This window comes from Hevea brasiliensis, chromosome 12 (genome assembly GCF_030052815.1).
Source record: "Hevea brasiliensis isolate MT/VB/25A 57/8 chromosome 12, ASM3005281v1, whole genome shotgun sequence".
In the NCBI taxonomy this organism is placed as follows: Eukaryota; Viridiplantae; Streptophyta; class Magnoliopsida; order Malpighiales; family Euphorbiaceae; genus Hevea; species Hevea brasiliensis.
The window spans coordinates 58,226,622-58,238,975 of NC_079504.1; positions in this window are offsets into that span (position 1 = coordinate 58,226,622).

A 12,354-nucleotide genomic window follows, 5' to 3' on the forward strand; every position below is an offset into this window, starting at 1 on the left:
AACTCCTGTAACTGGATTTTCAGTTCCTTCAATTTTATGGGTGCCATCCTATAAGGAGCAATAGAGATTGGTGCTGTACCCGGCAGTATCTCAATAGCAAATTCAACTTCCCTTTCTAGTGGCAAACCAGGCAATTCTTCAGGGAACACATCTGGGAAGTCTCTTACTGTAGGTATGTCACATAAATCTGGCTTAGCCTGCCTAGTATCCACCACATTTGATAGGTAGGCTTCACAGACTTTTCTCATCAGTTTTCTTGTAACTATGGCTGAGATGACATTGGACAAGAAATCTATCCTTTCCCCCACAACTGTGATATCATTTCCCTCAGGAGTTTTCAAAGAAATCCTCTTCAGTTTACAATCAACCATTGCTTGATGATGTGACAACCAGTTTATTCCCAAAATCACGTCAAACTCATGGAAAGACAACTCAATCAGGTCTGCCAAAAATTCATACCCCTGAATCGTTAACGGGCAACCCTTGTACACTTTGTTCACCACTACACTGTGGCCCAATGGATTAGTGACTAGAATGTCTTGGTCACTCTCGCCTACTAGTATCCCCCTTTCTACGGGTAAGTTAATGTAGATGTATGAATTAGTGGATCTTGGATCCACCAATGCATGCACAGATATATTATAGAGGGAGAACGTACCCCTGATGACGTCCGGGGCATCTTGCTCCTCCTGAGCTCTTATGGCATAGGCCCTGGCAGGTGCTCTGACCTCAGGCCTCTCTGCTGGCTGATATGCAGCCCTCTGTGATGGTCCCACTGCCTCAGATTTTCCAGATTTCCTACCCCTTGTGGTGCAGGAGCAGGTCTGTCTGCTTGTGTTGGAGCAGCTGTAGCAGTTCTGTGTGGACAGTTCCTCAACTGATGCTCTGTTGACCCACACCTTAAGCAGGCACCCGTCACTCTCCAACACTCCCCCTTATGCCACTTCAGGCAATGTGGACATGCAGAAGATGCTGGGGCTAGTCCCTTGAACCCCGTCCCTGGAAAGCTGCCCACTGATGGTGTGGACTGACCTCTCCGAGGGGTGAACTGTGGCCTGGGCCCCTGAGACTGACCCTGACCTTGTGGTTGACCTGAACTCTATGCAGGTAGACCTTTGAACTTCTTTCCTAGTGCAGGAGATGAGCTAGACTGACTTGGGCCCCTCTTCTGCTATCTCTCCCTTCTGGTCTGCTCACTTATTCTTATTTTTTTAAATTTTATAGCAGCTTCCACTAACTTGGTGAAGTCTGTGATTCCCAAGGTAGTGATCATGATCTCTATATTATCATTTAATCCCTCTTCAAATCTTTTACACCTCTCAGCTTCATTAGGGACTATCTCCCTTCTGTAATGACTCAATCTGACAAATTCCTTTTCATACTCTGCCACTTTCAACTGTCTCTACCTCAGGTTAATGAATTCTCTTCTTTTCTCTTCTAGGTATACACTACCCACATACTTCTTCTGAAATTCTGAGAGAGAGAAATCTCAAGTTATTATTTCTGGCTGCACTTTACTAAACACTGTATCCCACCATTGGTAGGCATCATCTTGCAACAGAGATACAACAGCTTCTAGATTTTTCTTTGGAGTGCAGTGGAGTTGATTTAAAACCCTTCCTGTTCTGTTCAACCAGTTTTTGGCTGCAACAGAATCATCTTCTCTCTTGCCAAAGAAATCCACTGCTCCAAATTTTCTTAATCTTTCCAGATGTGATTTCTGCTGTGGATGTGGTGGTAGTGGTGGCATTACCCCAGCTATTTGTCTCAAAAACTCGACCATTTGCTGGAATATAGCCTGTGGAGGCTAAGCAGGCTCTACTGGAGTTGGTGGAGCAGGTTCTCCCCTACCCTCAGTCTCAGCTGCTGCAGGTGGAGCATGACTCTCCACTTCCTCCTCAACTGCCCTCTGTGATGTGGGGTCCATATCCTAATCAAAATAACAAAGACAAACAGATCTGCATTAGTGTCACCTCGACTTTTACAAATGCAATGCATGGTATGGACTCTATTTAGACCCAGAAAAGCCTAAACCATGCTCTGATACCACTAAATGTGACACCCCTTACTCCTCTACAGTGTAGCCGAGCAAGATATGCCACACAGTGTACCGGAACACCCTATTTTAATTCAATCATTTTATTCTTCCTAATTTATTTTTTTTCATAGTTATGGAGTACAATTTGCGAAACATAATTCATTTCAGTCATTTATTGAAATCATAAATTTATTTGAGGTTCCACAAATTTTATAGAAAATCCAGCAGAGTACTGGCTAAAAATGGAGAAAATAGTTCTTCGGAACCTGTGAAAAACACTTCCAATATTTTCAATCAATCCCAAACTCCATTTCATCAACAAAATCTCAGTATTTTTTTCAACAACATTTCCATTTCTCAATCATTCATCTCATATGATAATCATGTAAAAGTCATAAATAAATATTCACTTTTCATTCATAAACACAATTTCCACTATTTACATTAATACCAAAATACATTACATAAGTTTCAATTACATATAAGAAAATAAAAGTTAATTACAAAATACCCAAAATGAAACCTAGTGTCCTACCAATGCACTAACATTGGTGAGGTGACACGGACACTATGCAGAGCTGCAGAAGGTCTCACCCAATCTATGGTCTACTGGGCTCTCGGTCGGTCTCTCCAGAACCTACGTGTGACAAAAGCAATGCGCTAAGCAATAATGATTAGTGGTGCCAATAATAAAATAAAAAGAAATAATAGAAAATAAATATGCAGTGAATGTATTGATGTCTCATTGCAAACAAATTATCAATGAGTATTTGTAGTCTTACTTATTTTGTACTTGTTATATTCATTATTTCATTAAATTTATCCGCTTTCATTTTTGGTTGCCCAAGTAACCTATACTGGATGACTGGACTGGATAAACAGGTAAACTGGCACTAGGTATCAAGTACCTTGGGCCATCACACCATTGGTCACTTATGTGTCTCCCAGTGTGCAACAGAACAGCTAATAAGCTGTAATAACATTAGGCACAAGGCCAAGTCTCAACACAAGGTCAGAATGGCTAAAAGCCATGAAATCACAGAATGGCATAATGCCATGTGCAGTACTGCTAACTGAACCCAATTGGTATGCCAACCTATCCAAACCAATCTTGCTAGGTGTATTAGAGCATGTTCCACTTTTAAGTTGTACAATTCTTGAAATTTAAGTTTAGGTATCACTATTCATTTTATTAGTCAACTAAAATGTTGAATTTTGCATAGATAAAAGGTACATTGGTTCTAATACTCTCAACATATCACATTTTGCATTCTAAAATTATTGGTATTGGTTGCCAATACCATTCTAAGCTTAGTGTTAGTTATTCAAAATTTTCAGATTTCAAGCCTTATATTTACTGTTCCATTGGTCATTTATACAGTAGGAATTTGGCAAAATTGTCTTTATGAAAGTTGTTTCTTATTTTGTCTAGTTACATTTCCTTTTTTGAATCACTTCATTTGGAGTTTTGTAGCTCAAGTTATGGCCTAAACACCATAACTGGCCGGATTGGACAGAATCCAAAATTTTGGGCAAAACTGGTTCTATCAGATTTGGTAACTTAAGTTTGGTTGGAATATGACTAGGTTATGATCAGAATTTGGATTTTTGTTCTTCATGAAAGTTGTAAGTCTATGTCTCAGCTTTCTTCTGGTAAAATTTTAGGTTAATTGGAACTTTCTACATTGAGTTATGACCAAATGAATAAATACTGTTTATTTGGTCATTTTGCCCAGGCAGAATGCAAGTCACCCCGATTAGGGCAATTTTTAGGCTAACTTGGTTTGGTTTTCTGAGTAGGGTTTCTTCACTAAAGTGGTGCCATTATGTGTCTAGTTTCATTTTCATTTGGCCTTGCACCAATTGAACCTCTACAACTCCATTTATAACTGCCCAAACCTGCTGGACTCATACTCAGTCCTGCAGGTCAGCCAAGGCAGCTCACCCATACACAAATGCCAAGCCTCAACTCACTTCATTTCCTTATCATACACATTTAATTGGTCACTAATTGACCATTAAAAGGTTAATGAACCATCACATGAGAAAACCCTAATGTTGTTAAGTGTCCATATTTTTCCATATTTATATATGCCTAATCTTTGCATTTCACCTACATAGCTAAGTTCAATCATGCATTTAGCACTAAGGGCTGCTCATCAACACCTTGCTATCAAGCAAAATCATCAAACCCTAGCTAACCCTAGCTACCAAAATTTATAAGGTGCACACACACACTTGTTTGTTTTATTTTCTTATATTTCGTACACAATTCATGCCATTGAACATGAATTAAAACAAAATGAACAAGAATTGGACACTAACCTTTTTTTGAGCAGAATTCTCCCAAGTTTAAACTTCACTTTCTTGGCTTTTCTTAGCAGCCAATCACCTTGCTAAGTTGTATGGACAAATTTTGTTGAAGTGGACTTAGGGTTTCAAGTGAGATTTGGTGAGTTAGAAAGCTTATATAAGCTTTTAATGGTGGTTTTGCGTGGGAGAAGAGGAAACGGCTGGTTTGGGTGAAGGAGATGAATCTGATTGCTTTTGATTATTTTTGTCTCAATTATCCATTTTTAATAGGTTAGCTTTATTTTGGTTGGTGGGGAAAGGTTTGATGACATCATGTGATGTCAAAATTGCCATTTAATCTCATTTTCTTTTTTTTTCTTCTCTACTCATTTTCAATTTAATTTTTAGCAATATTTATTCACATTTTATGTCATAATAATTATTTACTTAAAATTGTTTGTACCGATTGAAATTTTTTTCTAAGCATTTTCTTGGCATTCTAATACCATAGGAACCTCAATAACCCTTCTCTGGAGTCCCAAAAATTATTTTATGAATTTTCCCCCTGGTCTAGGGCTCCTAGTTGCGAGAACCGCAACTTCCTACTAGGTTACCCATCGCTTGGGCATCGGCTCATTTAACTTGATTGTATTTTATTTCTAAAATTTTTCCTAAATTTTTCTTATTAATATTTGAGTTAATTATGATTCTTCACTTTAGTTTAAATATTTTTTCGGACGTTCTGGCTGTTCGGGCCAACTCCGATCACCGAATCAGTAGAATGTACGGAATTGCTACAATGAGGGTGTTGCAAATTGGGACCAATTGGGGTATGTTTGAGTGGTGGCAAGTTAAGTCAAATTTGGATTGGTAGGGGTCCAATTCTGGACAGCCTGACCTTGGTCCACTTAGGCGACCAAAACTGTAATTCTGCCACTCTGATTGGTGTAAGACCAATTGGATATGAAAGTAGACACATAATGCCACAATTTTTGTGTAGAAACTATGCCCAGAAAATGACATTAAGATAGAGAACAATCAGGTCAAATTTGGGTAATGTGCATTGCCACTATACCAGACTAACCAAATGAATAGTGTTTGTTCATTTGGCCATAACTTGGTGTAAGAAGGTCCAAATGACCTGAATTTTATACCGATGGAAAGCTAAGACATAGTACTACAACTTTTATGAGGAATAAAAACCTAAATTCTGACCATAACCCATCTAAAAAATGAGCTGTAGTCAGCACACCAAAACTGCCAGAACCAAGAAAGTGCCTAGAATTCTGGGTTTAAACTAATCCGGCCAGCCTTAGAAAAATAGGTATATCTTAGGCTATAAAACTCCAAATTGAGTGATTCAAAAAGGTAACTAAAGCTAAGACAATAAGGAACAACTTTGGTGAAGGACACTTAGCCAAATTCTCACAATAACCAAACCAATGGAATAGTAGAAAATAGGGGACCAAAACTGAAAAATTATAATTTCTCTTAGGGGACTTAGAAATTGAATTGGCAATCAATGCCAACAAAATTGACATCCAAAATTTGGTATATGAGTGCAATTAGAATTAATAAATCTATTAAGTATGAAAAAGTCAATATTTTGACTTGAATAGTGAAATGAATAGTGACTCAAAATGCAAAATTCAAAGCATACTATTTTAAGCAAATTTAAGGCTACAACTAAGTAGGCATGAAATAAATCATTAGATTAATTGTGAGATATGATATTGAAACACTGTAAATTGTGTGTTTCAGTTGAAAAAGAGACTGGAAAGGGATCTTCGAGGAAGAACTGAAAATTAGAGTAAATTAGTCGACAAAGAGGTTTGTGCACAACTAGTTTTTAATTGATTTTGTTTTGAATATTTCATATGATTAAATAACGTTATTTTCCTTACGTATTATATTTTTCAAGTATTGGATTTATTTCAATGATTATTGAAATTGTTATAGTATGCATGAATTTAGCTTTGTGAAATGGTATTTCAACAATTATTGAGCATTGTTGTGGATTGAATGAATTAGTTTTGGAAAAATTGTGATAAAATATGTTTTGAATTGTGATGAGCATAAAAATTATTGGATATTGGAATTGACATTGAATTGAATTTTGTTGTGATTTATGCCCACAAAAAGGACAAGGAGATTCACGATATTATTTTATATCTCACTATAGATACTTGACTAGGTTATTACCTGTCTTTCTCATTTGTTGAGGGGACAATGGAGTTAGCTTTGTTTTGATTACCATGGTATGTGCACATGCTTAGATTCTCCTCTTATTAGAGGTTAGATCTAAGTTTTTCATTGGCCCTTTCGGAAGTTGCATTATTGTGGTGTGTAATGTGCATGATGATTCGACCTCCCTAACCATAGGGAGTTAGAATCCCGATTCGACCTCCCCGACCATAAGGAGTTAGAATCGCTCTGAATATGGCCCTTACGGATTAGTCTTGTATAGTTAGTGAGATAAAGAATAGTTTTTGAATAGTAAGTAATTGTGATTTTAAATGAGATTTGAGCATACTTAATTTGATTGAAATTAATATCTATTTCCATAAATTGCTAGAATTACTTTAAATGTCCAGTTGTGATTTGATAAATTGAATTTCTTGATCAAGATTGTTTAAACAAATGATTTGTATTATTAGTAATGAATATTTTGGCATTTTGGAATTTTGATGAATTTTAAGATTTCCAAATTATTTGCTATAATTTCGTCAATGTATATTGTATTACATTTTAAATTATAGTTGTGCACCACTGAGTTCACCACTCAGCGATAGCTTTTTATGCTGTCGTAGGTGAAAGTAAAGATAAAGCAGCCGAGTGAGATTTCCTGCAGCTGCGCCTTGAAGACACATTTAGATTAGCTCCGGGTATATCATAGGTATACCTTTGTACATAGATTTTGATGTATGCATGTAATTATATGTATGTAATTTATTTGAGCAGTTGTATAAGAACTTTTGTAATATTATTTTGGGTATGTAATTAAAATGTAAATTATTGTAATATTCAAATTTATTTTTGAGTTTTGTAATGAATGTAATATCCAAATTTCTTCTTGAGTTTTGAAATCTATGTATGGTTTTCTCTATGCTAAGTATGGCTTGAAAAATTGGATTGAGTTAATTGTGTTAATTTGGGAGATCAAATTGAGTTTATTAGAGTTGTGGTTGAGAAAACATATTGGAAGTGTTTTCTTTTTAGGTTTTGAAGAATTGTTTTCTCAAAATACAGACGGCACTCTGCCGAAATTTTGAAAAAATTTCATAACACCAGATTTTAATTGAGGGTTTGATCCATGACTAACATTTCAATTAAAGGCTTTTTAATAAATATTCAATGTTCCCACCACTATAAAAATGATTGAAAATTATTTTAAAATTCCTTTTAGTATATTTAATGGGTTACCGGTGAAGTATGGTAATTCATTAAGTGCACTACGGGATCATGTTACATCTTACGAGGAGTAGGGTGTGACATTTGATCTCCTTGCCACCACACCTGGTACTTAACCTACCACAGTACCTGTTACTAATACTTATGGGGCCCCTCCCCTAGTCATACCTCATCTGAGCACTTTTATACCAGGGCTTGATTCCTTTCTTGTACTAAAACTCTTTGCACCACCATGTCTAACATTAATGTTTTCTCTGTAATAGCCAAAGGTCTCTTTTTTGAATTTATATGGAACATGTGCTGCACCTGTGATGAGTTGTGCAATATCTACTTGTATGCTATATTTATGTGTGTTATGTTTCACTGGTTTACAACCCCACAAGTGCACAGATCGCAAATAAGTAATATAGTAGTGAATATAGTATCGTTCCCATGAGGAATTTATAAGTACCAGGCTAAACAACAACTTTGTCTGTTTAGACTACCGAATATGATGAGAGAGATTTAAATTAAACTAATTTAAACTAACTAAAGCTGTTAAGAATGAAAGAAGGCAAAGCAATAAACTTAAGGTGTATTTTAATGAACTTGAATCAATCTTAATTAAAGCCCTTTAAGCTCTTTGATTAATTTTGAAACTCTATAAAGGATTTTAGCCTATCAATAGGTTAGATTTCCTAAGTTCAAAATCCTGATTTTCAACACTAATCTTCACCTTTTAGTTCTTCAATTAGTATCTTACATTATAACTAAATGGGTACCAACACATAGCATACATTAAGAACACAAAAGATTGAATCAAAGAACAAAACTTAATTCCATTAAATAACTTTAGTATAAATCCATAATAGAATTTGAAAGTGCTACTCTCCTAGCCTAGAATTAAACAAACTACTTACTCACGGTGAATTTAACAAACATAATGAAATTAAAATAAAAAAACAAAAATCATTGTGAAGAAATAAAATAAAAGAAGCCAAAATAAGGGCTTGCAGCCTTGGACTTTTGGAACTTTGTAACGCCCTCACTTTAGATAGTCTGTACATGCTACTGTTCCGGTGACTAATGTCTGTCCGAAGAGCTAGAATGTATGGAACTATATTTAGATTAGAGTGAGGAGTCATAAATAATTGAAATAATGTAAGAAAAATTTAGGAAAAATTTTAGAAATAAAATACAACAAAGTTGAATGAGCCGGTGCCCCGGCGATGGGTGACCAACGGGAAGCGACTGTAAAGACAGTTATCGACCCTATACCCGTAGGGAAACCCTATGAAATAATTTTTGGGACTCCAAAGAAGAGTCATTGAGGTTTCGATGGCATTAGAATGCCAAGAAAATGCTTAGAAAAATTTTTAAATTGGTACAGACAATTTTAGTCCGTTAAGCAGAAAGAAGGGTATTTTGGTCATTTCGCCTTCATAGACGATTTTTGACCAAGGTGTCCAATTAAGTAAATAAATTATATGACATAAAATATGAATAAATATTGCTAAAGATTTAATTAAAAATGAATAGAAAAGAAAGAGAAAGAAAATGAATTAAATACCTAATTATGACATCATAATTATGTCATTTTAAAAGCTCGCACCAATCATAATGCAATAAGCTTTCTTAAAACAATTAAAAAAGATAAAAATGAAAGGAAAAAAAAAATAGATTTTCCTTTTCCTTCTTCAGCTTGCCCAGACATTTCCATGAGCCTTCCACCATTGATGAATTTTTGAGCTTTATTTCCTTCCTTGTCTCACCCCAAACCTACTAGTTGTCTTCATAAAAATTAATCCTAGCACCTTGAACAACCCCTAGGCAGCAAAAAGGAAGGGAAACCAAGAAGTTTATCAAGCTTGGGGTTAGCTCTCAAAGAGGTTAGTGCTATTTCTCTTTACTTTCTCTTTAGATTTCATGTTGGGAGTATGAATTGAGTTGGAAATTTAAGGAATTGAAAGAAAATAATCATGTATGGACCAACTTTAATTTTTGGCAGTCTTGATGATTGAAGTGTTTGATGAGTTTTGAATGAGTTAAAATTGTTTATGGGTGGCTTTGAATGTGAATTTGAGACTTATAACATCATTAAGTATGTTGAATTGATGTATGTGCATGAATGGATACTTGAGAATTAGGGTTTGAGGCATGAAGTAGGGTTTTGTTCATGTGTTGGTGAATCAAAGTCCTAATGGTAAATTAGTGACCATTTGGCTATGTTTGATGAGGAATTGAAGTGAATTATGGCTTTGGATTTGAGGTTGGGTATGCTGCCTCATAGGACCTGTAGGGCTAGATATGAGTCCAGCAAGTTTGGGCTCTTGTAACTTGAGTGGTGTAGGTTCAATTGGTGCAAGGCCAATTGGACATGAATCTAGACACATAATGGCACAACTTTGATGAAGAACCATTGCCCAGAAAACAAACTTAGGATACCCTAAAAATTGACCAAATCCGGGTAACCAACCTGCTAATCCTGGAAATTGACCAAATGAACAGTGTTGTCCATAACTCAGTGTAGAAATATTCAAATGAACTAATTCTTATATCAATGGAAATATTAGACAATTTAGAACAACTTTCATGAAGAACACAAACTCAAATTCTGAATCTAACCAATTCAAATTGCTAGTCCAAGTTAGGACACCAAATCTGGTAGAACCAAATTTGCCCAGAAAATCTGGGTAAGGTCCAATCCGGCCAGTTATGGTAAATTGACCATAACTTGAGCTACAAAACTCCAAATGGAGTGATTCAAAAAGGAAATTAAAGAAGACACATAAAGGAACAACTTTGATGAAGAAAAATTTGCCAAATTTCCACTGTAACAATGACCAATGGAACAATAACTTAAGGTATGAAATCTGAAAATTTTGAATAACATAAAATAAGCTTTGAAATGGTATTGGCAATCAATGGCAACAAAAATAAAATGTAAAATGTGGTATCTTGGTGAAATTAGGCTTAAAAAATCTATTATGAATTAAAAAGTCAACTTTTGTGTAGGAATGGCCAAGTGAATAGTAACAACCAAAATTAATGGAGTGATAGGTACCTCACTTAAATGATTTAATGAATGTTTAAATTATGTAAATGTGTAGATGAGGTTTGTATTCTCATCACAAATAGAACTTAAGAGAAATTGTTAATATATAGTTTGAAATGTGGTTTGGAAATCAATATAAATGAAAATGTTGAACATAGGGACATGTAAAATGATTTAATAAATTAGATAAGGAATTAGAAAGGAAAAATAGATGATATAATTGATAAATTGTAAATTATATAAATGATATTTATGAATATATGCATTAGATGAAAATGAGTCTAGGTATTGTATTTCCATTAGGAAATAAAGTTTAGAATGTTACAACAAATATATATAATGGAATATATAATGAGATAATTGTTATAGATTGTGATCATATAAATGACATAATGAATGAATCATGTTAATGTATGAATGAGACATTAGTTCTCATTATTGTAGAAAGGAAAAGTACTTTGAGTGTTGCAAGAGATTTTGCGGTCGCCTGAACGAACCCTCACCGAAGTGGGAAAGAATGAGAAGTCGCCACCTTAGTTTTGAGGGAAACTAAAGAAAACCATTTGTGAAGACAAAGTGAAATAAAACCAATTCAAAACAGAGATTCTAGGTTCGGGGTCCGTAAACGGGTGGGGAAGGTGTTAGGCACCCCACCTTGTCCCTTAATTAGGGTAAGTAGATTTAATGTAACACCCCTAAGTTCAGTAGTGCGTTCTACTGCTCCGGTGCCCAGTGCTGTCCGGACAGCTAAGATGCCTAGAACTACATTTCAATATGAGTGAGGAGACATAAAATAATAAAATACAAGAAAAGAAAATACAAGAAAAACAAAGGAAAAATAATAGCAAAGAAATGTGATCAAGTTAAGCGAGCCGGGAAACCTAGCGATGGGTGGAAGTCACGGCGTGGACCGTTGACTAGAACCACGGAAAATATTTTTAGGACTTAAATAGAACCTTATTGAAGTATAAATCTCATTAGAAAGATTAAAGAAAAATTAAATAATTAGTACAAAGAAAAGTGAGAAATCGAAAAAGCACAAAATACGGTTTCTGAAAAATCGAACGTAACGCATTATGGTCATTTGACACGAATTGTCTTTTGACCTAAATGTCCATTAAAAATAAATAGTATTACACTTAGAAAATAAAATGAAAAATTAGTTTAGTGGTACCTAAAGTAAATAGCAAAAATCATGGGTTAAATGTGGAATAAATGAACAATTACATTATTATATGATTACTTTGAGTGAGTGGGCCATTATAGGATAAATTAAACATAAAATGGGCAGGTGTAGGTTCATTAAACAATCTGCAATTCATCTTCCTCAATTGAAAAGTCCCATTGCTGTGAATGAAACTCTCAAACCTCTCCCATGGCCACCCACCTTCAAACCATTACAACTCCATGATCAAGCCTCCTTTTCCCACACCTATCTTCATGAAAGTTTGTCTACACATCATAAGGAAGAGATTGATACCAAATTTGAGAAGTTTGGTGAAGGTTTAGCAAGTTACAATTAAAGGTAAGTTTGCATTTTTGAGAATTTCTTTGTTAAAGTTTATGTTCATGTTATGGG